At 43.2% G+C, this 26,620-nt stretch overlaps 1 protein-coding gene across 2 annotated transcripts in view; it reads left to right on the top strand.

Annotated features, from left to right (window-relative positions):
- Positions 1-26,620, top strand: part of RERE (arginine-glutamic acid dipeptide repeats) — a 337,236-nt gene that overhangs the window by 228,557 nt on the left and 82,059 nt on the right. The window lies entirely within an intron of this gene.

The following is a 26,620-nucleotide window of genomic DNA, read 5'->3' as shown; positions in this document are numbered from 1 at the left end:
CCCTACTACCACCACCCAACACAACAAAGCAATCTCTGTTCCTTCATGTTGTCTATTCACGCGTATCCGAATATTTAACACTCTGTGCTTTGTTCTGCTGAGATCCATATTTTTTTTTTTAATCAATTACCATGTTTGCATCGAAATTACACAGCAGTGAAGGCTTTGCAATAGAACAGACTTCTACGGCTCCCTACACCTTACTGTATATTCTCTACTGCATGTATAAACGCACCATTGAACCAATCATCCGTATGCAGACGGGCACACATCTCTGTAGCCATAACCGGTGACACGGGTAACGTGATGAGCGTGCAGATTTTTGCATAGTCAACAAGTCGTTGAAGTGCAGGTTTGACAAATGCTGGACTTGTATGACTCGCATACTGCACCTTCTTTTTTTTTTATTCCCCCTTAGCAGCACATCAGAGAAGGCATTTACATATGACAGTGTAGGTGTTGTGTGATTTCACAGATGCAGTGTTAGCCAAAATATTGCTACGTATAGATATGCCTTGAAAGCTGCATGACGGCGGGTTTTTTTCTCCAGGACTCTTTACAATAAGGAAACTGGCTCATAAAGTCATCATCAACCCTGATTTATAGCAGAGATAAGACAAAGAGCCACGGAAATAGCATGCAGAAAGCTTTCTGTTTGTAATAATGTTTGAGCTGAAGTCACAGCAGATATAATAAGCACAAGTTAATGCAGTCGGGTAAAACGTCTTCAAATGTATTTTAATTGCAGCTTCAAATGGAAGTATCTTAAAGTGACATGAAAGGCTATTTTCTTTTCACCCCACCCAAAGTTAATGTCAGTACTTACCTTAAATGACGCCTCTTGATTTGATCATCTTCTTCTTTCCAGGAGTTTTTAGCTGTCCCTCCAGCGCTGGTGCCGGTCTCCAATCCTGTCCTTCTCTTTGCTCATGTCCCACGGAGTCTGTGCCGGTGCACGCTGCTCCATAGACTTACCTTGTGTCTCCCCTTGTCTCCCGGGCCAACATCTGAACTGCGCATGCGCCCGCCCAAAAACCTTTGCGGCCGCCCGAGACTCTTCAGATGTTCGGACGGGAGGGCACAGCAGAGACACAGGTAAGTTTAAACCGGTTTCATAAGGTGTTTTGTTTTTAAAAAGTTTTTTTTTTAAATATACAGCAATGCTTTGCTGGGCAATGTATATTTGTTTGATCTGGATTCATTACTCAGAAAACATTTGAGTGTAATACTACTTTAAAATAATGTCTCTAGCGCAAGGTATATTGGTATGATCAGCAAGTTATAGATATATCATGATATAGTCATAAGGAAACCACTTTAATTTTAGTAATAAAATGAAACAAATAATAATGGCAATGGTACAAATGCAGACAGTAAAAATTGTTGTGCGGCTTTACATTAATGGTAATGGCGAAATGTCCCTCTTACTTTGGAGGTCAGTGGAAAACTGTCCATATACAATGGGGGTTGGTATAAAAGTGCCCCCCTTACTCGGGACATCAGAGGAAAAGTTACCCTTTACATTGGTGGTAATGGAGAGGTGCCCCTTACATTGGAGGTCAGCGATAGGAATGCCCTTTTGCATCAATGACCACTGCAGTGTCTCCCATTGGAACAGACCAGAACTATCCAGACACCATCCGGTAGGAAATCAATCCACCTCTGCCTAATTTTGAAGGAACCCCTAGTCATCTCTGGGTTCCATGTAACCCTGGTTGTGAAAGACTGGAGTGCTGAGCTGCTTGTTGTTCTACAGCAGCTTTATTGTTCAATCAGAAGCCTGGGTGGGAGTGTTGTTTTGACCAAGTGGTCATGTATATCAAGGATGCCATGGTTGTGGCAAGGATGCCTGGATCACAAACCCGGCTCTGCAGACTAACATTAGCCTGTGAGCTGCCCCGGGCAATACCATGCTCCACGGTGTATTGGGGTAGGTTGCAGGGTTGGTAAACATTATTGGACAGGTTAAGAAAAAAAATCTAACTTATTTTGTATTTCCCTTGATATGTCAACACTGGTTTGCTGCCCATGTGTCCCCGTTGGCTAAATGTAAATAGTCTCAGGTGCCTAATGCAGTCAGATTGTGCTATTATTATTATTATACAGGATTTATATAGCGCCAACAGTTTGCGCAGCGCTTTACAATCTAAGGAAGACATGCAATTCAAGATAAGATGGTAAGGAGGGCCAAGCTCAGTTTGCGCCACCCTCAGACAAAACATATCCCCCAGTGCGGTTGGGCAACTGTTATCTTCTGTTTTAATCAATTTTAGTCTTTATTGCTTTTTGTAGATGCCCCCATACAGTTGTTGGGCTAGGCAAGATTCTGGCTGCACCCCAGCTTTGTAGGATATACAGACAAGGGATGGATAAGAAAATCTAAAATACATTTAATATGCTATACTTGTATATGAGAGAATATTCTGTCAGAGACGCTTGTGTATTGACCAATACTGCTTTTGTTGGGGTTTCTTCCAGCGTGTTGGCACACAGCGTTTTACATTGGACAGCTCCTGGTAGCTGTGACGCCAAGTGTTAACAGCTGAATTATTGCAGCGTAAATGAAGGTTCTTTGCAGCCTGTCACGCTACCCAGTGCTTTCTCTTCACCTCCTGTGTGTATTTTATGCAAGTGATTTACATATAAATTCTTTCTCCTCTGCCATTAATTCAAAACTGCTACTTCAGGAGCCGACACTAACTGCCCATCATTCCAATTCCCCACACAGCAATCTGCATGCTTTCTATTGCAGCCCAGACCCTGTTTTACGGGCTGTGCCGCCGAAGCTCTAAATCGTATTCCGCTCCTTTTCCACTAACCCTGTTTTTATTTTCCAGAATTAGATCGCGAGGGCTGTGTAGTTCAGGCAATTATTTCAATCAGGAGACATCTGTTTCACATTCCTTAATATAATGTATTAAAAATGATGTGTTTTTAAGAGGAGTAGTAACTGCGAAGATGAATCCGGCAGATAATGCACGATAATCGTTCCTGTTGTTTTAGGTTAGGTTGTCTTTGCGCGGGTGTGTTTATATTGCTGTACGTGCTCTCCTGGGTCAGCTGTTACCAAGAAGAGACATATAGGAAGTGATTGCTGTCAATGATGTGGGTTGAATCATGTAGCAATTGTTCTTAGGATGGGAATATTTGTAGGCATGGTTCACAGAGCTGAATGGGCATGTGTCACTGCTGTTAAAGATTCTTTGTGTCTGTGTGCATCTCCATGATCAGCTGCTGATCAGTGAAAGCTACCTTTTCAGCTAGCAATAGATTGTGTCAGATGATTTCTAATCATCCGTCCTTTGAAGGGAAACTCCAGATTAAAAACAACATTTAGCTGTAATTACTCTAAAGGGAACCCATGCGGATTGAGGTTGGCAGCTGCATGTTCACAACAAGGTTGTCTTGGCCTCACTACCTAGTCCCTGACTTAGACCTAAACCTTGGGGCACCCAGTTATTCCATATTTCTGCCATCTCTTTTTGGTCCATCACATTAACAGGTGATCAAACACCAGATAATGTAACGCGTAGGAGGGAGTCGCAGAATGCAGCATTTTTATTTGCCACCTTCAGCCTTGGTGTGGCACCAAGAGAAGAGGGTTTCATTTCTTTCATATGCTTTAATTAAATGCATCATGTTAAATCATCATTCTCAACATTAAAATTCATTTTCAGACTTTCACATTCCATGGGGGGGATTTATCAAAATTTGGAGCAGTTGCCCATGGCACCCAATCAGCTTCTCTCTTTAGTTCAGTTAAGGTTTGAAAATTAAAGAGAGAAGCTGATTGGTTGCCATGAATAGCTGCTCCAGATTTTGTCTGCTCCAGTTTTGATACATTCCCCTCAATGTGCTTTTAGATGTTTTTCCTCCCCTGGGAGACCCTCAGGGGGTAGTGCTTAGATATTTGGTTCACCCTTGCCTGCATTTTGTAAGGCTTGATTTCTCGGTCCTTTTTATGATCTGAATGCCAGCAGCTACGGGGATTTAAGGAGCATTCCAGTCCTGTACATTAGATGCCAAGAGGACAGCTAGAGACATTGAGCAGGTTCACTTGGTCGGTTGAAGTCTGTTGGCAAACCCATGGCTGGCCCATTAGAGGTCGGTCTGATGCGCAGGCATAATCTGTCTGACCTCAGGGCAGAAAATATCCTGACGCCTTCATAAACCTTCAAGGTCAGCACTGGTGCATTTATCAATGCAAAGGGGAGAAGGTGAGCCTTGCTGGCAGATAACATTTGTTCCACTTATCAAAGGGAGAATAGTAGTGATTGGGGCGACCTTTCCAACACACCTCCCTGGTATCTGTATGCAATCGTGCACATTAGATTGTCAATCCAGCTCACTGCTGACATTTTTTTTTTGCAAGAGATTTCTGGCTTGGGGCTTTGTGCACTCCCTAATGAGCTGTGTGGTCCCAGGCTGACTGTGCCCTTAAAGTGACTCTGATGTGGGATGATGCTCATGCCAGAACCCTGATATGCACCTCTGTGGTATTAATATGAAAAAGTTCAGAATTATTCGAAGGCTTCTTGAGGACATGAAAAGCGATCCGCTGCTTCAGCAGCCTCCTTTTTCCGCCTTCTTTTTCCGCCTCTTTTATTTTGTTTCTGTGGGCGAGAGGGAGATACTTTCTCTGCTTGTGTTTGGTAATTAGATTTGAACCATGTAGCACAACTGACATTTCATGCCAAATGTCAAGCGCCGTGAACAGCTCCCCCTCTCTTGTACAGATTGCCTTTTCTGTAGGTTTAAAGCAGGAAACCTTAATGGAAAGTAATTACCACAGCATATACTCGATGATTAGTTAAATGCATCGGTAATGCCCTGAGTTGTTAGGTAACGGCTTGCTGCCTGAATGCGGTGGTGTAGAGGTGGTTTGATTTACAGTATGCCTGTGGTAACTAGAGCAGGAAGAAAAATGCTTTTTAAAAGCTGTGGTGTAATGCTCTAGGCCAAAACACATTGGAATAGCGGTACAGAACACACACTCTCACATTCCTCTCTATGCATGTGTAATTGCAGAAGGCCAACAGCTTGTGCCAGCACAGTACTAAGCAATCTAGCTAGTGCGTGGCTCAGTTTTGTCTTTGAGTAAAGCCTAAAATGCAAGTTGGCGTATATGTAAATATATGTGAATGTGTTACGGTTTCCAAATCTTCTTAGAATGAATATTTAAAGCTTAGCTCTAGGCAAATGGGTAAATAAACCGTTTGAAATGTTTCACCACCTGCCACATAATGTGTAAATCTTATCAGTCAGATATATGATCCAGGTACCTCACCGGACCCCCACCATACAGCTAAGAATTACAGCCTGGTCTAGGACCCACCCCATCCTGTCAATGGAAAATGAAGCAGGAGCACAATGATGAGGTCAGCACTGTACTGTAAGAATACTTTTTTTTTTTTTCTTCTAGTCCATGCCACTCAATTTTGGCGATAATCTGGTGGTCCTGGAATGCACCAGCTTCCTCTCACAGCAGGCCGGATAGGGGGGACACTCCAGTAATAACAGTATATTCACCACTATAGTCACCACTCAGATTAACACCTGCGTTGGAGAGGAGGTGAAATAATACAGCCCAGGATTCAGCAAGTACCTATTTTCTAGGTGGCCATTTGCTTTCAGGTACTAGGTTTAAGGGGACAGTGTTTTGTTGCACACCACAGACTTCCTGTTATTGGGCCACACTGAACAACTCTATAGACCAGGGGTGGACAAATGAATACAGAATTTAGGAGCCTGTCAGTCCAATCCAGGAGCCAGCAGGATATTTTTTAGGAGCCAGCTCCATTTACAACAACTGGAGTACCCCAAGCTGTGCCAGCTGTGATTTTTAAGGAGCAATGGCTACCTGGTTCCTGGGATTTGTCCAGGCCTGCTATAAACCACCTCTGCCATACTCTGTCTCTAGCAGCTGATAACAGAGTGCTTTTATTTCACTGCAAGGCAAGTGAACCTAAATTATGATTTGGCTTCTGAAATGGCCGCAGGTTAAAAAAAGGGACTGTATAAGAAGCTTATGTATCTGTAATAAAATGTGGATCTTACAGCAGGTTATGCCTACTCACTCCTGGCTTCCAGACATATCCAGCTGAAGGATGTTTGTCTTTCTGACCATAACATATGTGATGACTGAGATCATTAGGCTGCAATGGGAAATATCTCGTATGTAGCAACTTCTCTGTTACTTTTTTATGTCGGTTTTCTTTACGTACAATGAGCTCTTTTAGATCAAATTAAAGTTTACAGTGTATCTGCTGCTTGGTCAGTGTGCCACTGTGCTGGGACCTCAAAATGAAATGGTTTCGGATTATCTGGCCTGCCATCCCTAATTTGCTGGACCCACAACATGCACACCTTTGCCACATTATTGGAACATAGGGATGCCACCATCACAGAATGTATTACTTGGTGCCACTGCGACCTGTTGAGAAACCAGGGCTGTTATGGGGAAAGGGGTGCTCCTCTCCTTCCAACCTCCTAAATTCCACCTTTGCATAGTAAAGCCATAGTTAAAGCCATAATTAAGCCTCCTATTACCTTTCCTTAATGAAAGTTGTAATATAGTATATAATGTAGTCTATCCTTCTAAACACTTTTCATAATTCCATTACCATTGTGCTCCTTTGACGCGTTCCTCCTTTGCACTGTAATGTCACCCAAGAATGTATCTTGCAATATGGCCTGGAGAGATACCACTTTAGGGGTTATGCCATTGATCAGGGCTTAATAGATCCCAGGAGCTTAAGAACTAGTGCTTCTTGACATAAGAAACCTATAGGTCACACGTTACTTTTTCTTTTGATAGATAGATTTGCCTGTACACTTGCTTTCCTGCAGAATATGGATCAGTTTCCGGCTTATTACCCCCACATTCAGCTGTTTTTTACCAATGGTGCTTAGCATCTCCAGGCTACCAGCACTTGGCAACACCTCTCGGCTATCTGCTATGTCCCAACCTGTCTTCGGATGACACACAAAGATCTACATTATAATGTCATGTCTGTTAAAGTACATGCCACATGAATGATTCAATATACCTGGTATGGACATAGTATTCTGACACATAACGCGAAGTTAGCAAAGTTATACATGTCTTCTCACACCTAATACCATACATTGGTATCTTTCCTGCAGAAACAGGCCAGCCCTAACAGCTCACTACTGATGTTAGATTTTGAATGCCCCAGAGCCAGAGTTCCATTTCTGATGGCAAATTTACATCTTCACATGAAAACAAGCCATTAGCTGTTATGAAGCACCTGGCTGTGTTGGTGCCAGTGGGAATTGTAGTGCCGTCTTCGGTATTGGATCTAATTAGAGGTGCTCAGCAATGTGCAAGAAGCTTTGTTGGTTAGTCTACGCTTTCTGGAGCATCGTACTTCTGAGAATTAAAGCATTGTTCAATAAAAATAGAATTCACAAGGTCTTCTGAATAGTGTCCATCACACAGTGCTTGCAAGTCACTGCAAAAATAATTGCCTTAGTGCCGGGAGATTCTCAGCTGTACTCATTCACATCACATTCTTTGAGATGATCTGTCTGGTGGTGGCCCATCAACCAAACATAGCCATTGATGTTTAGTTTGTGGCCCTCATTTGCTCTGTTTTTTATGGCTGCATTATCTTAACACCATCTGTTTAAGTATGTATTTATAATAAACATATTATCCCTACACATAACAATCGACTGCAATAAAAAATTTTGAGCTTGCTTCATTTTTTTTTTCTAATTCTCCTTTGGGTCTTAATGTTTAGCTTTATGACAGACCATCCCTTCATTCCGTATTAGGTTTCAGTACATTTGAGGAAATGTATAACATCCTTTTATGATAATAGTGATGAGAATGAGTGAAATGTTATGCTGAAAACATCCTATTCCCATGAAAGTCTTTGGTAAGAATAAACTTTGGAATGCATGAGAGTGTTTCATCAAAATGCCGGACTTGTAAGACCTAGTTTCCAATGCGTATTATGTCTTTCATAAAGGAAGTTTTTTTGGTTTTTTTTTTACTTTGCAAATAGTCTCCTGGCAAAGATATCTTTTTGAGTCTGTTGCACGAATGGTCAAGAAATAATATAGATGATGCATTTGGATTCTCTGGCTTGGGACCCCTGTGGTGTGTTAGCCAGCATTGGAATTTGTAGAGATGTCACCAGCACCCCATTGATTCAAAAGCAAAAGTCCATTTATTGAAGGAACATAACCATCTAAGTACATTCGGGGGCCACGCAGGGTCCCCTTCATCAGGCTCAGAATGACGATTGTCATTCTGAGCCTGATGAAGGGGACCCTGCGTGGCTCCTAAAGTGCTAGTTCTTGGATGGCTATGTAACTTCAATAAATGGGCTTTTGCTTTTTAATCACTGGTGTGCTGGTGACATCTCTACAAATTTCAGTTTATTCACGGTGCCATCCATGGTCACTGCAAGCACCCACACGTATATCAGGTTTTTTCCGTCCGGTAAGGAGTGCAACAAGATACTCGTTTTACATGTTAGCCAGCATTGGGACTCAAGGTTGTCATAGGCCACTGATCTGGCCTGAGCAGATTCCAAAAGCCAGAGATCCTATGCTGCTAAAACAGATAAAATTATTGGTGACATTTAGTTTTCTTTGTCACCTGGCTTTTTTATGTTTCTACATTCAGAGACAAAGTAGAACCTCTAGACTTGCTTCACTGCTATTTATCGGCAGGGATGTCATGTATGGAACCCCCTTCTGATCAGCTGTTTCACTAGTGCTGCCGAGCAGCTACCAGCAGTTGGCCCATCAACTTTCTGTTGTCAACCATTTGTGGAAAATGGAATATATTTTCCAGGTTTGCTGAAGAAAGCCAAGAAATTCTGAGCATCAGTATCCTTGTAGCTGCTCAACAGCTAATTCATGATATCCTGAGCGATGGAACACTTCCTGATCAGTAGCATGTGCAACATGGCTAAAGATTTCACTCTGAATACATCTTTAGAACTCTCTTTGGCTCATCCGACTTGTTCAGCATGATTTAACACACCTACGTATCACATGTCTACTGGAATAACTGTTCTGTACAGGTAGACGTGCTGAAGACCGTAAACTATATTAATATAGTTATTTCACAAATTGAAGCTGCTGGCCTCCTGTCTTTTTAAAAAGATGGCCCATTTTTTCTTTTTTTTATAATCAGCCTTGAAAGAGATTTTCTGATTTCGGTTTTGATGCTCGATGAGGTTGGTAGAATGCCTACCACTCAGAATTTCCTGCAAGCTTCCCTCTGTTCTGTGTTGAGGCTCAGATCCAACCATATTTAAAGCCCAGAGCATTCTATTCTCACCAAGGCTCACACTCCATTAAACATGCTGATCGATTGTAGAAGCCTTAACCAAGCCTTCTCATTTCCTGCCTTCCATTACCGCTCTCCATCAAGCGGCTGTCTCTTTGTGACCAGGCGTGTCCTCCCGAGATAAGCCATCAAAGCTTGTTCTTAATAGAAAACCTCTCCTGGTTGGAATGCTCATTATACCTCACTGGTTACACGATTTCATTCTCATTTACATAAGATCCTAATAAGACAAATAATGTGCTGCAAGGAGCAGCAGCCAATCATATGAACTCTAAACCGGTTAAAAGATGAAATCTGATTTGTTTGTTACTGCTAAGCATTGCTCTTTGCATTTTCTTCTGTATTAGATATATAAACATGAACAGCTAAGGTAATTGATTCTGTCAGTTTATATTAATGTTTTGAAAACTTTGTTTCTATGTATAGTTTGCAAATATATATGAGCATTGAGGCAGCCATATTGCTCATTATGTAGACTGCTTCTCTGCTGTCTATCATTACTAGTGCACTAGTGTGGGAAAAATAAGCTTTCCATAAGAATAAATTAACTTTTGGTTTCGGTAAAAAGAAAAAAGGTTCAGGCTAGGTTTGCACCTGCACGAAACACGGGACGCGTGATCGTGTGCTAGTGCACGCAGCGATTGCTGCGCGGCCCCATTGATTTCAATGGGTTGACATCTGCTTGGCAATCGCTAAAAAAAGGTACAAGTAACTTTTTTTGCGACACACGGCTCGCAGCTTTTTTTTTTGCTGCAATCGTGTTCACTTGCATGGGTGGAATCCCGCGCGATCCACCCGGCGCGCTGGGGTGCCATTAGAAATAATGGTACCCACAGCGCGATCGGTTCACATCTTGGCGACTCCTGACTGCGCGGCAATCGTGCACAAAACCACACAGTCAGGAGTCTCCTACGTGTGAACCTAGCCTAGGAAAGAAATGGCAGAGGCTGCCACTTTTGACCTTCTGAAAATGCTAGCTTTCTGGATGTCTGTGCCTTCAGGACCTTCCGAGTCAACGACATGGAGTAATCATGCATAGCATTTCCAGAATGAGAGGTCTGTAGTGGCTCTCCTCTCTTCATACAGGGTTCTGTTTATTAGGGCGTTCTAATACTGATGGCCACTAGAGGGTGCATGACGGCCCTGTGTGTAAAACACGTTAAATTAAAATATGGAAAAGTAACATTTAAAATATGAAGAACACATCAAAGCTTTCAGATATTGCAAGATTATCTGAGAATGTGAGCTTTGGCTTTAGTTTGTTTTTTAAATGTTCCCAATTCTGTCTTTAATGTTCAGATTCTGGTTAATTTTGATTGAGCTGCCTGGGACCTGAAGATTAATACCTTTCCTTGCCCATTAATAATCACTTTTTCTGTGCCAGTCTGCAGTGGTTTGCTGTATAAAGCTTGCAGAGGTAATGAAAACAGCAGCTTCCAGTTGTATATCCTATCTGTAAATCTGTCACGTTCTTAAAGTGATATTAAAGTCAAAAGGATTTTAAGCTATATCAAATGCTGATGAAATCACTTATAATGGATGCTGCTCTTTGATGTATGAAAGTTTTAGTTTTCTGCAGAATGTGATGGTCCCCTGAGCACTGGTCCTGACTTCCTGTTTTAGGCCCCATTCACACTGAGCGATTTATTGCGCAGTAATCCGCGCGATATCGCGGATATTTACCGCGCGATATTGCTCTCCAATGCATGTCAATGGTGCTCTGTCCGTCGCTGTCGTGCGTCGCTACAGCAGGACCCTTTTTGGAGCGGATTTTGCCGTGATTCTAGGTTGCTCAATGCAAGCATTTGCGCGATATCGCGTGACAAAACCGCGCGATATCACGCAAAATGCAAATTGCGCAACAAACGCGCGATTTGCTCAGTGTGAATGGGGCCTTAGAGTGACTCCTTTCTCAAACAGAGTGCTATGCAGTCACCCTTTTGTGTGTGTCTCCTATAAACATGCAGACATCGCAAATCAAGCTATTTCCTCGCCCCCCCCAAATCTGCTCACAAAAATGGGCAACGTGATTTATGCGCATAAAACATGCCAAAAAGCACACAAGATGCACTTTAAAATGCGTAAAAACAGTCTGGGTGTGAATGTAGACTTTGTATTTCGTGGAAAGGTGTAAACTAACCCTTTAAGCACTGAGGCAAAGTCATTGAAGCAAGTGATCCTCCCTGCCTTTAATTAGGGAATTAACACAGTTAAAGTGGCCATACACCTTACAATTATCGACCAATTATTTTTGGCCCATCGCACCCTAGTTCAATTTCCGCTCAAATAGCCCATCATGCACAGACCAATGTAGAATTTCGATATTCGTTCGTCACCAATACTAACTGGATGAATTTGGGCGATCGACAGAACAGATTTTTGTTTGCACATGTGCAGTGTTTATGTTGCAATCTTTTCTTCTCTTCGTACGAAAACACCACTAATCTTTCTCTTCAAAAAAAGTTTTTTAGTCTGCCCGATTAGATGAAATTGGGCCAGTTGTACAGTAATTGTGATCGTTGACTTCCCATCAACTGGCCGATTATCATAAGAAAACCGGTTTCGTTCGGAAATTGAATAATAATCGCAAGTTGTATGGGCACATTAAGCCAGAAAGCACAGAGGTAGTACTGGGCTTTCATATTGGCAAGGCCAGCTTTATTTTTAAATAACAGCATTCTGCTACACATGTATGTATAATTGATATATATGTGTGTGTAGATAGATAGATATTAGTGTGTATATACATATGTTTTTGTTCCCTCTTTAATGGAAGATATGTGCTACGCTGTGGCAGTCACATCCTCCACCTTAACTTTTGTGGTAACAGTGGTGTGATTTGAGTGTTAAATACCATCAAAGTGCTAATGAGTTGCATATGAAGTTATGTGTCAATGGAGGTAAAGACTTTAAATACAATAAGCACATATGATTACACCGCATAGAGATTGTAATCTTCACATAGTCAATATTAAAGCTTAGCTGAGCGCTTTAATACATGTAAGTTTACATCATGTTGTGTTATTTCAGCACATAGTGCCAGAGCATAGTCACACCAGGGGTACTATTTTTGTCTTTTTTAAAAGCCTGTGCTAAACATTTAGTCCACCCACAAATATTGATATAGGTAGTGCCTGGTAGGCAGGGTTAGCTCCTGGTGTTTTGCTGTGATCATTTCAACACCTGGATCAGTCAGCTAAAATTCCTAACTTTGCCCCTGTCCCTCTGGGAATTTTGTGTGTGTATATGTAATATATATATATATATATAATGTGGGAATTTCTAAAATATAAGACCTACCCCGAAAATACGACCTAGTTGTGACCATTCCCAGGGCCAGTGGTGGCATAAGGGGGAACTTGAAGAGCCGCAGGAGAGAATCAGCGGTGCCAATGAAGCCAGAGCTAGAGGAAACGAGGCGGCACCGGAGGGTGCAGAGCTGCATAAGCCGATGCTTCCTCTATAGCGCCGGCTCCTGTCACAGGCGGAGTGATACCAAATGTACTCCGTCTGTTAGGAATCGATAGTGAAAGTGCGCTTCGTTCATTCTGCCAGCGATTGGTTAGCAAATTGTTCTTAAAAAAGGTACGGCTACAAGTGTTCAGACCCAGGAACTTAATGCAGGTATGTAACCTATAGAGTCTTTAAGAGATATAAGCAATTGTCAGGTGTTTTAACTATCCAGCATCCACGACAATCCAAAATATTAGTTCATGGGTCTGTCCACTCAAATCCCAAAACAGTGTATATATATTACTCCTTCCACTACTCAGCTTTGCTAGTGTGACCTGCTGGATGAGTCACAAGTGACCACTGCCTCGCCTCTGGTTCCACATAATGATGTTAAACTGTGGTGGAAGGCTGTCTGTGAAGTGCCGAGGTTGTCAGTTTTGTTCACATCAGGATGGGTGTTTTCCCGCACACAGCTACACAAAGCTGAGCTTATAAATGGCAAAAGTAATGAGGCATTTTAAAACCCCTCTTAGAGAATATCTGCCGGACAGCTGTGGCCCACACAATGCCGGGGGTTTTATCCTCGGAGGATTTGGTAACCACTGTTCACTATTTATATAAAATGTCTGTAATTTGCCGTAGCTGTTACCTGATGTGGAAAAGCTCTTGATTATTCAGCATGTTATAAGGCCTCATCTGGTTTGCTGCATATCTCCTGCTTTTTAAAGCTACATGCAATTTGCTATACATGCTGGCCTAGGGGAGACTGCGGTTTTCTTTGGAGAGTGTTGAACAGATAGTGGCAATGTTTTTACATACCAAACGACAGACAACCTTATCTCTAATGAAGAATGGCGACTGAGAACTCCTGATAATCTGTGTCACGATCAAGACCTTCCGTCCATTACTAAGACAACATTGGCCTGCAGCACATGCATTTTAGATTTACACCCCTTTACTGCAGGCCAGAGGTGCAACCATTCTATAATCACATATATCTCACCAGCATGCTGCGTAAGCAATAACCAGCACATTCAGTGATCACATTTGTGTAGAATTTAAAGCAGTGCTGGACAAATCCCAGGAGCCAGATAGCCAAAGCCCCCTTAAAAATGACTGCTGGTGCTTAACTTTTGATGTTTTCTCTAGTTGTTGTCCACAGATCTGGCTCCTAAACAAAGTCCTGTTGGCTTGTGGATTGGACAGATTGGCTTCTAACCGCCATAATAATGTTTCCACCCCTGATTAAAGGAAATGTGTATTGAGGAAGTACAGTCATCCTTGACTCGGACCTCACCTTTCTTCTCCATGTCCACTCACTATCTAAATCCTGCCCGCCTTCACCTTCTTAGCATCTCCAAAATACGGCCCTTCCTCACCAATGAAACCGCAAAATTACTCATCCACTCCCTTATCTCTCATCTTGACTATTGCAACTCCCTCCTCATTGGCCTACCTCAACACAGGCTATCCCCCCTTCAGTCTATCATGAATGCTGCTGCTAGACTCATCCACCTCACCCCCCTCTGCCAATCCCTGCACTGGCTTCTATCCCCCCCTCTGCCATCTGGCTTCCATCCCCCCTCTGCCAATCCCTGCACTGGCTTCTATCCCCCCCTCTGCCAATCCCGGCACTGGCTTCCTATAGCCCGAATTATAAAATTCAAAATATTAACAACGACTTACAAAGCCATCCACAACTCTGCCCCTAGCTATATCTCAAACCTTGTCTCAAAGTATCACCCTAACTGTCCCCTCCGCTCTTCAAAAGACCTCCTGCTTCCCAGCTCCCTCGTCAACTCCTCCCATGCTCGCCTCCAGGACTTCACTAGAGTCTCTGCCATCCTTTGGAACTCTTTACCACAACCTGTCCGAATATCTCCCACCCTGACTGCCTTTAGGCGTTCCCTTGAGACTAATCTCTTTTAAGAGGAGCTCAGCAGTGGAAGAGCCCTTTCTTTTTAATAATCAAACTAGAACTCTGAAGTTTGCTAGATAAGGTACACTATATATATCTGCCTGTCTATAGTCATGTTGCTATGCTGCTGGGGCATGCCATGTCCTCACTGGAACATTTCAAGGATGTGTGCACTCCAGGACACCCTACATGTGATCATTCCTTCCTGATGTTTTCAGTACATTGAGAACATGCACCTTCCAAAACAAGTGGCCTTTGGCATTCTGCCATTTAGGTCTTCGCAGGCTTCTGTAACCCATGTTCTAAGGATGGAAAGCATAGCAAAATGCTGTGTTTTGGAAGAAAGTATGTGTTGTCTAGAATAGCCTTTCTCAACCAGGGTGCCTCCTGGCTCCTTCAGGGGTGCCTTGAATGCTGGTGATATTCTGCATTGTGCTGTATAATATACTATTGCTGGGATTTGTAGTCCTCTATAGTCGGTGCCATTCTCCACACAATTTTTTTTCTTTTTTAACTTCCACAGCTCCAAGCTTGCTCCTGTGATGGAGTCCCATTTCAATACAAACTAGTAGTCCATCACTGGAGCCATTTTAAAAAATGTATTTTATTGTTTATCCGATTAACCGATTAATCGAACTTAATAATCGGCTAACTAATCGATTTTGAAAATAATCGTTAGCTGCTGCTCTAGTTCAGTGTCATGCCTTTCCATGGTCCAGGTTGGCTTCTGATGTTAAGGGAGATCTTAAATTGGAAGGGGCAGGGGCTCTGATGTAAATAGGAGACTTTATTAAAAGGAGGGGTTCCTCATGTGAATGTCGGGAGGTTTTGATGTGAAGGGGGCTCCTAGTGTGAGAGGATGGGGCTCTGATGTGAATGGAGGGGGTAGGGGGGGCACCTGACATGAAGGGAGACTCTGAAATAAAGAGGGGATTATGATGTGAAAGGGGTGGCTCTAATGTAATCCCCATGGTTTTTTTTTGTATCACTGCGCGGAGTCCCCCATTATGATCCATATCAGACCCCTATCTTGGATAAGGGTCTGGTATGGATTTTAGAGGGGTGACACATCGTTTTTTCACATTTTAGACAATTTGCATCCTTTTTAAAACGGTGTTGTGACTGAAAAAAGTTTGAGAAATGCTGATCTAAAACAGCCAATCAGATGAATGCTTTCCCTTCTGTTCACACTGAAGAACTGCACTAGTCACCCAGGCCGTGGAGGTCGTCGCTCGTCTTCCAGTGAATATTAGCCAGCAATCTGCTAGAAATTTTTTTTTTTTCTTAGCTTGGTAGCAAATTATGGGAGCAGTGGGAAAACACAGCAGTGACTTCAATTCATTCTTGTCATGACACGTATCTTTGTTTGTTCTTTTCGCACTTGCACTCTGCTGGATAACGAGTTATAAATCTAGGCTTCAGCTCGGCATGAATAGGATGAGTCTCTCCCTGCGTGGTAGGGGCAGGTGCGCATTCTTTTTTTCTTTGTCAAAACTATTGGAAAACTTAATTGGGACTCTTTTCACGAAGACGCAATAAAGTTTGTTTGCTGCGCTTTAAAACTGATTGCAATTTTATCGTGTGGTCTGTCTGCTCCCAATGCTTCCAGTATATTGTTTGCGTAATTATTATTATCATACAGGATTTATATAGCCCAACAGTTTGCACAGCGCTTTACAATACAAGGAAGACATTACAATACAATTCAAGACAGTATGGTAAGGAGGGCCCTGCCTGTGAGGGCCTACAATCTAAAAAGGAGGGGCCAGTGATACATGAGGTAATCAATCTATATTGTTTTTTCATGGCATTCGTTCAGTTGGCAGCCAGTGGGGAATGACAATTTCCTTAGACAAATTCAAAACAATATTAAAAAATGAGTATTAAGGCTCCACATGCATTTCTGAAAGGTAATGTTACTAAATATCACCTTTGCATTTTCACGATTTTCTAAGTGTCAACAAATTCTAACATTTTCATTGCAGTCATGGCAACTGTACTGTATATGCGAGTGACGGCCTTTCTCATAAGTTTGTATGGGGCTTGAAGGTAAAAGGTAAATTACTGGCATTCTCTGTAATAGAAAATGTACATTTGCGATCGCTGTCGGCTGCAAATGCACCTTTTCATTTTGTTGCCCCCCCCCATGCCTGGTCAATGGCAGCGTATCAAAACCCATTTTAGAGTTCATGTGCGTTATTGATGCTTTGCCATTGAGTTCAGTAAAAAAAATGCATCAGACAAATATACCCTGCTCCATTTTGCACAACAGGAAATAAGTTCTTTTAGTTCTTTGGCATCTTATAAGCAGGACAATAAATAGTGGGTACTTCACTTTATACACAAAATACACCTTGTGATTCCAGGACGGACCCGTTCCCCGATCTTTGGGGTTCGTATTGCAGGAGACAATTAATCTGCGTTTAGCTCGCCTTGAACTCGGGGCAGACGGCTGTATATAGTCGTAAACAACAAGGCCGAATCTTGCGCCAGGGTGCCTGTGTATCTCTCCAGTCTCAGTGAATATGCTGAAGTTCAGACTCACCTTCCCTGCCTCCCTCTGATGGATTGCTGACCTATAAAATGGGCAGCTGATTTTGATCTGGAGAAAATTGAGCCCTGATAGGGAACTGTGGAAGAGTAATGAGTATTTCTTCCAAATAGTCTCTGGTACAGCTTGCGCACTCTGGTAACCAACGTTCCCTGCTGGGCACTCCAGTGATCTAATGTCTAGTTACGTCTCCTTAATAAATGTTCCTGTTTGTAGTCGGGCACATAGTGTGGGGTTATTTTTTTTACACGTCACTCGGCCAGACCTTGCCCGACACAATTAAACAACCTTTCATGAATCTTACAGCGGAGTATAGAGAGCTGTCTGTACCGTGCACCTTTCCTTCCCACCGGCACCTGTGGCCGAGCAGTGCTGTAGATCTGTCAGCAGGTCCCCGCACTATATCTGAAACCCCGTCTGATCTGGCGGCTTGTGATACTCCCAGCAGCCAGGAGAGCGGCTCAGTGCTGCTTTCTAGTGTTTTGATGCTGGGAATGTCTTCTGTGCTGCACATTTATAAAGGAGTTGTACAGCCCCAGCATATACTATCCTGTTATAACATCATGTTGTTTTTGATAATGCAATCAAAGCTTACTTGAAAAAATCCCCCTTTCTGTGAGTGGAGCCGCCTGTCTGCCGATCTCTTTCAGCAACTTCCTGGATTCCCAGTGTGCTTTGCGTCTCTTTCCCTGCTGCTTGAAGTGATGCAATCTCAATTTCTCAAGACTACATTTCCCATCATGCATTGCTTCCAGGAAGCAATGATGATCATACATTGTTCAAACCTTTTCGTTGTAGTTCAGAAGGCAGGCTCTGTGAGTTGTGACACAAGGAAGTGCACATTCACAGGGCTGAGTGAAATGGTGTCAGTGTATTGAGGAAGTACATTCTATGCACATCTTCAATCATTAAGTTTACATACTTCTAGATAGTTCTGGTTATTAGGAGTGGGATAAAACTTATGGAAATGTAATATGGAAATACATATTTATTTTTTGTATTTGACCATAGACACCCTTTAATGCAGGGGTAGCAAATCTCCGGCCCTCCAGCTGTGGTGGAACTACAAATCCCATGAGGCATTGCAAGATTCTCACAGCCACAGACATGACTCCTGAAGAGAGATGCATCATGGGATTTGTAGTCTCATCACAGCTGGAGGGCCGTAGGTTTGCTAACCCTCCTTTTAATGTGTCTGTATTTCCACTTTTACAATCACATTTCACTTCACTTCCTGTTCCTGTCCCATATACTCAACAGGAAATGAGGAAATCTCTCCAAAGGGAGGGACAGTTACCTCTCAGAGCTGGCACTGGCAGAGTTGTCTTCATTGAAAAGTTGCCCCTCGCCTCTTCTGGTGACATTGGTAAAGTTTTTTGTTGTATTCATCACCTTCCGTCTCTGTGACAATGATCACCAGGACAAATAGAGGGGCCACGCTTCTCAGCGTGGACACGAACTGCATTAAAATGCTGACAGAGGGTCTAATTCTTCCCATCTCTATCCAAAAACTAAGAGAAAGACATTTGGCTATATATGTCAGTACTTTATGTCTGCCAATCCAAGCTGCAGTGACTGGCTGCTAGCAGACAATGCCGAGTAGAGTACAGCATTGGATCGGGTCGCCTGATGTATGGAGGGGCATTGGAAGGATTGCCGTTCAGGTTGCCGAATTATTTTGACGTAGATCATACGCTTTTGAGTAAGTGACTGTGCCTCACCTTTGCTGTCGCTCAGGCAGTCTGTTCACACTGATTAATAACCTTCCAATGTCTGAGTGTAATTGATTTAATCTCGGCAGTCATTCAGCGTGGCTAATAACTCCCCTCACTGGGACACAGATGGCCACTAGAGGGAGAATCTACCAAACTCTATGAAAGCTTCCATTGTGAATCTGCTTCCATGTATAAATGAATGGAGGGATTAGCTCCGTCTCAGTAGGCAATGTACACATGTCTTTTTTTCAGACACATTTGTTAGATAATATGATGTACCGAATATTGACTTGTAAGCACAGGAGTCACCAGTAGGCTTCACATGTCTTTTTTAAAGGGCAATTATCTAAAAAAATTGTATTTGATAACTGTATCCCTCTTATATTTCCTGACCCAATAACCCAGTGACGGGCAATGGGACAAACGATGGCATTGCAGGGGTGCTTGAGTCCTTGCAGCAATGTGAATAAAAGGTCGGTGCACTAAGCCTTCCTGGCAGTGTTTGTCCCAATCCGTGTCACCGCCACATTGCTTTTTCTGTATGTGAGGCTAGGTCCAAACCTGCACTACACCGAACTACACCCGGGACGCGCGTCCTGGGATCGTGCGGTCCCTATAGCGAACACAAAGGGGACATAAATAATCAGTTAATATAAAGCCATGTGAAACATACCGGTCATTACAAAACAAGTTGTTTAATCAAGCGTGTCCTGTCACAATGCAGGCAGCGAATGCCGCCCAGCCCCATTGATTTCAATGGGGTGACATCCACACGGCAATCGCAGAAAAAAGGTACAAGTACCTTTTTTTTTTTTTTTTCCTTTTTGCAATATTCGTTGCGCTGCTGTCTTAGCCACGATCGTGTTTCGGAAACACGGGCTGAATCCCGGCGCGAATGGATTGCCATTAGAAAATAATGGCACCCACAGCGTGATCGGTTTACACCTTGGCGACTCCTGACCGCGCTGCATCATACACGATTGCCGTGCGGTGAGGTGTCGCCTAGGTGTGCTCCTAGCCTAAATGAGAAGAATCAATAGAAAATAAATCCGATTCTAAATATTATCATTTACATTTATTAGCCATTTACAGTTAGTCAGCATGCAGCGTCCAGATAATGATCCCTCAGCTTGGTTGAGTGCAGCAGCCTGGCTCCGGTACGGCTCCCGGATTAGGGATATGATGGTATCCTAGTCCTCCATTCTGTCCTATGATAACAGCTAATCTCAAGGCCACACTTCATTTCCTGATGGCCCATCACAGATGACAGTGCCTGCCTAGAGGTTTGACTGTAAGATTCGTTACTGTCAAATCTCGCAGGCTTGTGTCACGCAAGCATTTCAGCGCGGTGTTTTTTCAGCCAACGAAACGCTCAGCTGAGAAGAAAATCAGAATCTATTTGAAACATTAAACATCTGTCCCACCGGAGCACTTAAACGCTAGCAATCCCGCTCTGTTCCTGTATATCCATCTCAGTATGGTAATATAGTTGTAGGGAGCATTTGTATCGGCTTTTAGGTAGTTCTGTTATAGGCGCAGTGGTGCTGAGCACTTGTCTAATATCTGCATGAAAACAGCACACAGGCGGATGTGCGGAGCATCAGTAAATCTTCACGAGCCTTCGTGGGAAAATGTATAAAGGTTTTCCGGTCTTAGGGCTCATTCTTTATAGGTGATCTCTCTTTTGAACTGTCAAAAGGCCTCCCTAATAGCAGATACCAGAAAACTATCTATGTATTGATTGTAATACACTTCGCTGTGTGCCTCCCTGATGTAGTTTCACTTTACTACAAAGTTCTGGGCTCTTTTTTTTGTCCCATGTGGTGCTTGCAGGGTCACCTGTAGTCTGGATTTCAGATGATTAAGCTGGAATCTGCTACAAGGGCCCATTCACACCATGTCCAGATCGTGACCAGATTGTTTCTGGACCCAAAAGGTATCCTAATGTATCCCTTTGCTATTTGTGGCCTGTGTTCACACCAGCGCAGACTGTTCCAGACCAGAAAAATACTGCGCGTCTTATTTTGTCTGGTCTGGCACACATAGAAATGCACTGGAACGCATCTGTAATTCCATTTTAAGGTTAACAAAACACCTCCCGAGCGCGGCAAAACGCAATGCACTGCGTTCCAGATCTGGTCCGGAAGATGGTGTGAACCTGTCCTTAATCAAATTGTGTATGGCCAGCTAAACAAAAATAGCACATACCCTTGATACCTTTAGGCCCCTTTTACACGGGAGGTCCAATTGGGCCTGCCTGTCAGTTTTTCAAGGGGACCTGATCAGATGCCCAATGTTGGTCTATGGGCAGCGGGGGTCCATTTCCACATGGTTACCCCCGACTCCGGCCAGGTCCAGAAAGACACACGGATCATTTTGACAGACCTGATGACGGATTGGGGGTAATCCGATGTAAAGGGGCACGTCGGTTTAATTCAAATTCCCCATACACCAACATGGGGTCTGTTCAATTCAGTTTTTTGGAGGAAAAAACTAAAGCAGTGAAATCCACTCTGTATCCCCCCCAAAAAAACGCATCCCCTTCTGATCAGCCTGTGCGATGGGCTAAACTGAGGTCGTTTCTGTTCAGTTTGTTAAAATGACTGACGGGTTCTCTTTATTTCTCCTCTTCTAACATGTGGACATCAATAAAATAGAATTGTACATTGCTTCATCCATGTTGGTGTTTATAGATGGAGAGTTCCTTCCATACGCCTAACATAGCAGCACCTTGTTCTTTTCTCCCTGGCCCAATGCTGCCACCAGCTGGCCATTTGTGAGATTGCACTCTGCCAGCAGCTTACTAATGATGGGGTTTGGAATAAAAACAGCAGTGATAACTTTCCACATTCCTCCTCCTTTTTTCCTCTTTCACCCCTTGAAAGCCACAAGTAGGTGTTATGCCGGATTAAATGTTCGTGCAGGCTTACGGCTTAAAGAAAAAAAACACGCAGTTGCGTAGCAGAAATTAAAATAAACTCTGTGTGGTTTGCCTCACTGTGAAAGAATGTTAATTTCCCTTTAGGCCATACTGAACTTCCTGCAGTATTTGGAATATGGGAAAAGTACACTGGCTTTTCAGTATGACTTTCTCTTGTGTTACAGACTTGTAAAGGGAGATTCAAGGAGACAAAGGCTGTTTCAACAAAAGGAGTTTGTTTAAAGAACTCTGCGGGCAGCCCTCATCTGCGCCTGTATAATGTTCTCCTAAACGTCTTTATTGCTGTGGAGCCCAGGCTTGTGTTTATAGGCAATCTTTATCCTTTTTCAGAATGTGAGCAGCTAAGTGAATAAGATCACCCAACAGTGTTTTTAAACATAGCAACATTGTTTCTAAACATAGCAACATTGTTTCTAGGTAGCGTTTGTAGTTCACATACATGTGGTTAATCATATATGGTCTATATATGTATGCAGACTTTGCTTCCTAGTACAGCTCAGTGCTTGTGCATTAAAATTCAACTCCATTTGGAATAATCATTTAACCCAAAGATGACTGTGACAGTCTAGCCCAGGGGTAGCCAAACTCCGGCCCACCCAGCTGTGGTGAAACTACAAGTACCATCATGCTTGTCGCTGCGAGAATCTTGCAAAGCCTCACTGGACTTGTAGTTTTACCACAGCTGGAGGGCCGGAGTTTGGCTACCCCTGGTCAAGCCAGTTTCAGGTGGATCAGGAGATGATTTGATTTGTATGAAACACCAGCAAAAACAGCCATGCGAGGTTTAAGGGAACAATTGGTTGGTAAATGTCTGATTGCCATTATTTCCCACTATAATTCAGTGTGAAACGCGTGTGTAGTGCCCCTCTTCTGCCTAGAGATGAACAAACTCACAATAGGGACCTGGCATCCAGCTATAATGCCTGGGGGCAATTGGATCATGGCTGTATGTCCGACTGCCCTCTTAGGCCTTGTTCACACTAAATGCAGAGCAGATCTGCATGATTTTCTGCACACGCAGTGCAGTGGGTTGTGCCACGTTTTTGATGGGCCGTTTTTGGTTAAAACATTTTTTTTTAGCTTAAAAGGGGCTTTCAGTGCGTTCCAGGGCGATTGCATGCGTTTTTGATGCGTTCCAGAGCAGGTAAAATAAGGCCTGCTGCAGTTTTTTTTACCTGCTCTGGAACGGAACGCTGCGATGTGAACTGGAGCTAAAAATACCTTTGGAATACATTGGACGCAGTTTTGCTCCGGTCTGTAACTGCTCTGCTCCTGGAACGTGCTTGGTGTGAACAAGGCCTTAATCCTATGGTGAGTGGGTAAGGAAACGTTTTAGGAGAGAAACAGGGCTGCCGTTTCTGACCACCTTGGGAAATGCCAGGTACCCTTTTTTTTTTTATTGGTGAATACAACTAATGGAAATGTCAGTCAAATGCACAGTCCTGGTAAGTGTATCATCATGTAAGATAGAAGGATCAGCATGACGATTGGGGAGCAGACAAAATCCGGATCAGTTGCCTATGGTAACCAATCAACTTCTCAAGTTTGTTCAGTTAAGCTTTGAAAATAAAAGGTGGATGCTGATTGGTTGCCATGCACAGCTGCTCTGGATTTTGTCTGCTCCAGTTTTGATAAATTCCCCTCCTAGTATTTAAAGTGACATTAAAGTCAAACTTTTTTTCCCCCTTTCCCAATCCTGCTGTAAGGACTTACCTTAAATGATGTCTCTTAATCCGATCTTCTTCTTTCCTGTAGTTTTTAGCTGTCCCTCCAGCGCTGGGTGTGGGTCACCGATCCAGTGCTGACTCCTCTGTCCTCCTCTTCTCTCACGGTGTCTGTGCGGGTGCACGCTGCTCCATATACTTACCTTGTGTCTCTCCCCGTCTCCTGGCCCAACATCTGAACTGCACTTGCGCCTGCCCCAAGATCTTTTGCGGCCACCCAAGACTCTTCAGATGTTTGGACGGGATCGCACGGCGGAGACACGGGTAAGTTTAAAGCCTTTTTAAAAGGTGTTTTTTAAAATAATGTTTTTGCATATATCTACTGCTTTCTAGTTGACTGCCAACATTTGTTTAGCCAGTCTTGTGATCAACACCCTTCCAAACAGTACAGTCATCTCCTTGATCACTGTGACACCGCACAGCTTGGTTTAAGACAACACTCTTCAGCTTGCTGATTATCAGTGGAGAAGCAACAACACACTTAAGGTCCCCACACACCTTGCGATAATCGTACAATAATCGCTGGAAATCCCGAGATCGTACGATTATCGCAAGGTGTGTGGAAGCCGTGCGACCTCTACTACTGTAAGGTGGCACGACTTTTATCTTGGGAACATGTTCGAAAACCCGCCGAGAATTGTGCGATTTTCGGCTGGTGTGTAGCATGTTCGTAAGATAAAAGCCGGACGGGCCGTTGTGCGCAAGCGCACACTGCCTGTTCGGCATTGCGGTCCTGGCCAATCAGGAAGCCAGGCGGTGGGTAACGAAGGCTCCATGCTAGCGGAAGTACTGATAATCTGTATTGGGGAGTACTGAAATATAAATATCGGTACTCATACTCAGTACCAAAAAATCTGTATCAGTGCACCTCTGATGTAAAGTATATGTATATATGCGCCATTGCTCTGGGGTTGTCGTCCTCTGAGGCTGGCTTCACTATTTAGTGAGTCAATGACCTCAAATGAGTATGCAGGACAGCAGATTCAGACCTAACAGACTGCATGCTGGTTCCAGGTCAGTTACCTTAACCCAGGGATGTCCAAACTGTGGCCCTCAGGCTGTGGTGAAACTACGAATCCCATGAGGCTTTGCAAGATTCTCACAGACATGACTCCCGGAGAGAGATGCCTCCTGGGATTTGTAGTTTCACCACAGCTGGAAGGCCGGAGTTTGGACATCCCTGCCCTAACCAATGTGTCATTGATCTGGAACAAGCATGCAGTCTGTTAAGTCTAAGTCTCCTGTCCTAAATACTCATCCCAGGTCATTGACTAAATAGTGAAGCCAGCCCCAGAGCAATGGCATCCATCATATTTCTCTCACAGGTTCTCTTTAAAGGTGTTTTCTAGTTTAAAATTTACAGAACTCTAAATGATTCCGCTCGGCAGCCAGTACAGCTTTGGTTTATGAAAAGCTGCTCTAGATAATGAGGGGTTTTTATTTTATTTTTTCTTCAAGTAAGTTTTTTTTTATTTCCTATCAGCAGAAGTCGGTGTGCCATTAATTTGCATACTTTTTATGTCTCAGTTCTTTATGGACCGTTTGAAAACATCCTAATTGCCCTGAAAATTACAAGTTCTGTTCCCACAGATCGGCACCAGTGCGACCTCTGTACAAAGGGAATTACAAATGTTTCCATGCTGCAGCCCTTTAGGGCATGTACTCGGGCAGGCAGCGCCAACAGTTGGGGAATAAAAAGCTGAAGTGAGGGGTGTGAAGCCCTTCCATAGCGTGTCGGCACGCAGACATTCGTGTGACCTTGTTTGGCTCCAGCGACGCAGGCAGACCAATTTAGTAGTGAGAGAACCCAGCGCCTGTCCTCTTAGATTGCTGTGCAGTGGGGGGCTTATTTCACATACTGTGCTGAGGCTACTTAAATGCTGCGGTGCTGTGCGTTTTCCATTTGTGCTGTGCTTTGCTTGATCAGTCGTTTAATAGAATTAATTTTTAGGTTATTAATTTATATGCAGAATTATAATGTTTATTGAAACAAATTTGTGTAATCTTGTCCATCACCACTTAAAATAAACAGTTTGTAATTTAAAGACTTTGAAGACCCATGAAAATCCCTCCTTATATGTCGCAGTGGCCGACTTTGCATTCCAAACCCGTGACATATAGCACAGATACAGGCTGTGAGCTGACGCATGGTGGTTTTAAACTTTGTAAAGCCCCCTCTTTAACCAACTGAGAAGCGTTCGAACCTGTCAGGTTAACTGATGTCTGGATCACTGTTAGGGAGATTTCCCTCACTTCCTGTTTGGACAGGATGTGGTGGGAAGTCTCTCAAAGTGGGCAGCACCACTGCAAGGGAGTTCTGCTTTTACTTTCATGAAAGCAAGATTGCATTTTTATTTAATGCCTTTGTATGTTTTTTTTCCCCTCCGTGTGCATTGCACATACTGTAGTTTTTTTATATGAACTTCCTGTGGACTTGTGCATACTCCAGAGGCAACTGAAAGTCATCTTTTTAGTGTGATGACTACAGCACAATGTGCCAACAATATTTGGTATCACCACACACACCCACCCTGGAAGGAGAGGAATCATTCTGTGACCTGTGTTTATGGTTAACGCTAAGTTGATGAGGTGTAAAGACTTTTAAAGTGCCACCTATGGAGAATTTTGAGTATCAAATTTTGTGTCCATTCACTAAACTCAGTCTTCTCTTTTTACAGAAGATCTGGAGACTTTATTTTGTGTGCATTCACATTAAAATCACAGTGTATGTTTTACTGAAAATCTAGATTTACAGTTGCTCTAATATTGTGTGACATAAAGTGTCAGTTACCATCATTTGATTCTATGGGCCCTCTGCTTTCAGAAAACATAGTGGGGGTAATTCATCAAAACTGGAGCAGATTTGCACGCCAACCAATCAGCTCCTCTCTCTCATTTTCAAATCTTGAGCAAACTGAAGAGAAAAGCTGATTGGTTGCCATGGACAACTGCCCCAGATTGTCTGCTCCAGTTTTGATAAACCCCCC

Source organism: Nanorana parkeri, unplaced genomic scaffold, assembly GCF_000935625.1.
Source record: "Nanorana parkeri isolate BGI_ZX_2015 unplaced genomic scaffold, ASM93562v1 scaffold287, whole genome shotgun sequence".
NCBI classification, from domain to species: domain Eukaryota; kingdom Metazoa; phylum Chordata; class Amphibia; order Anura; family Dicroglossidae; genus Nanorana; species Nanorana parkeri.
The sequence above is the reverse complement of the archived record's forward strand: the minus strand, read 5'-3'. Positions and strand labels throughout refer to the sequence as shown.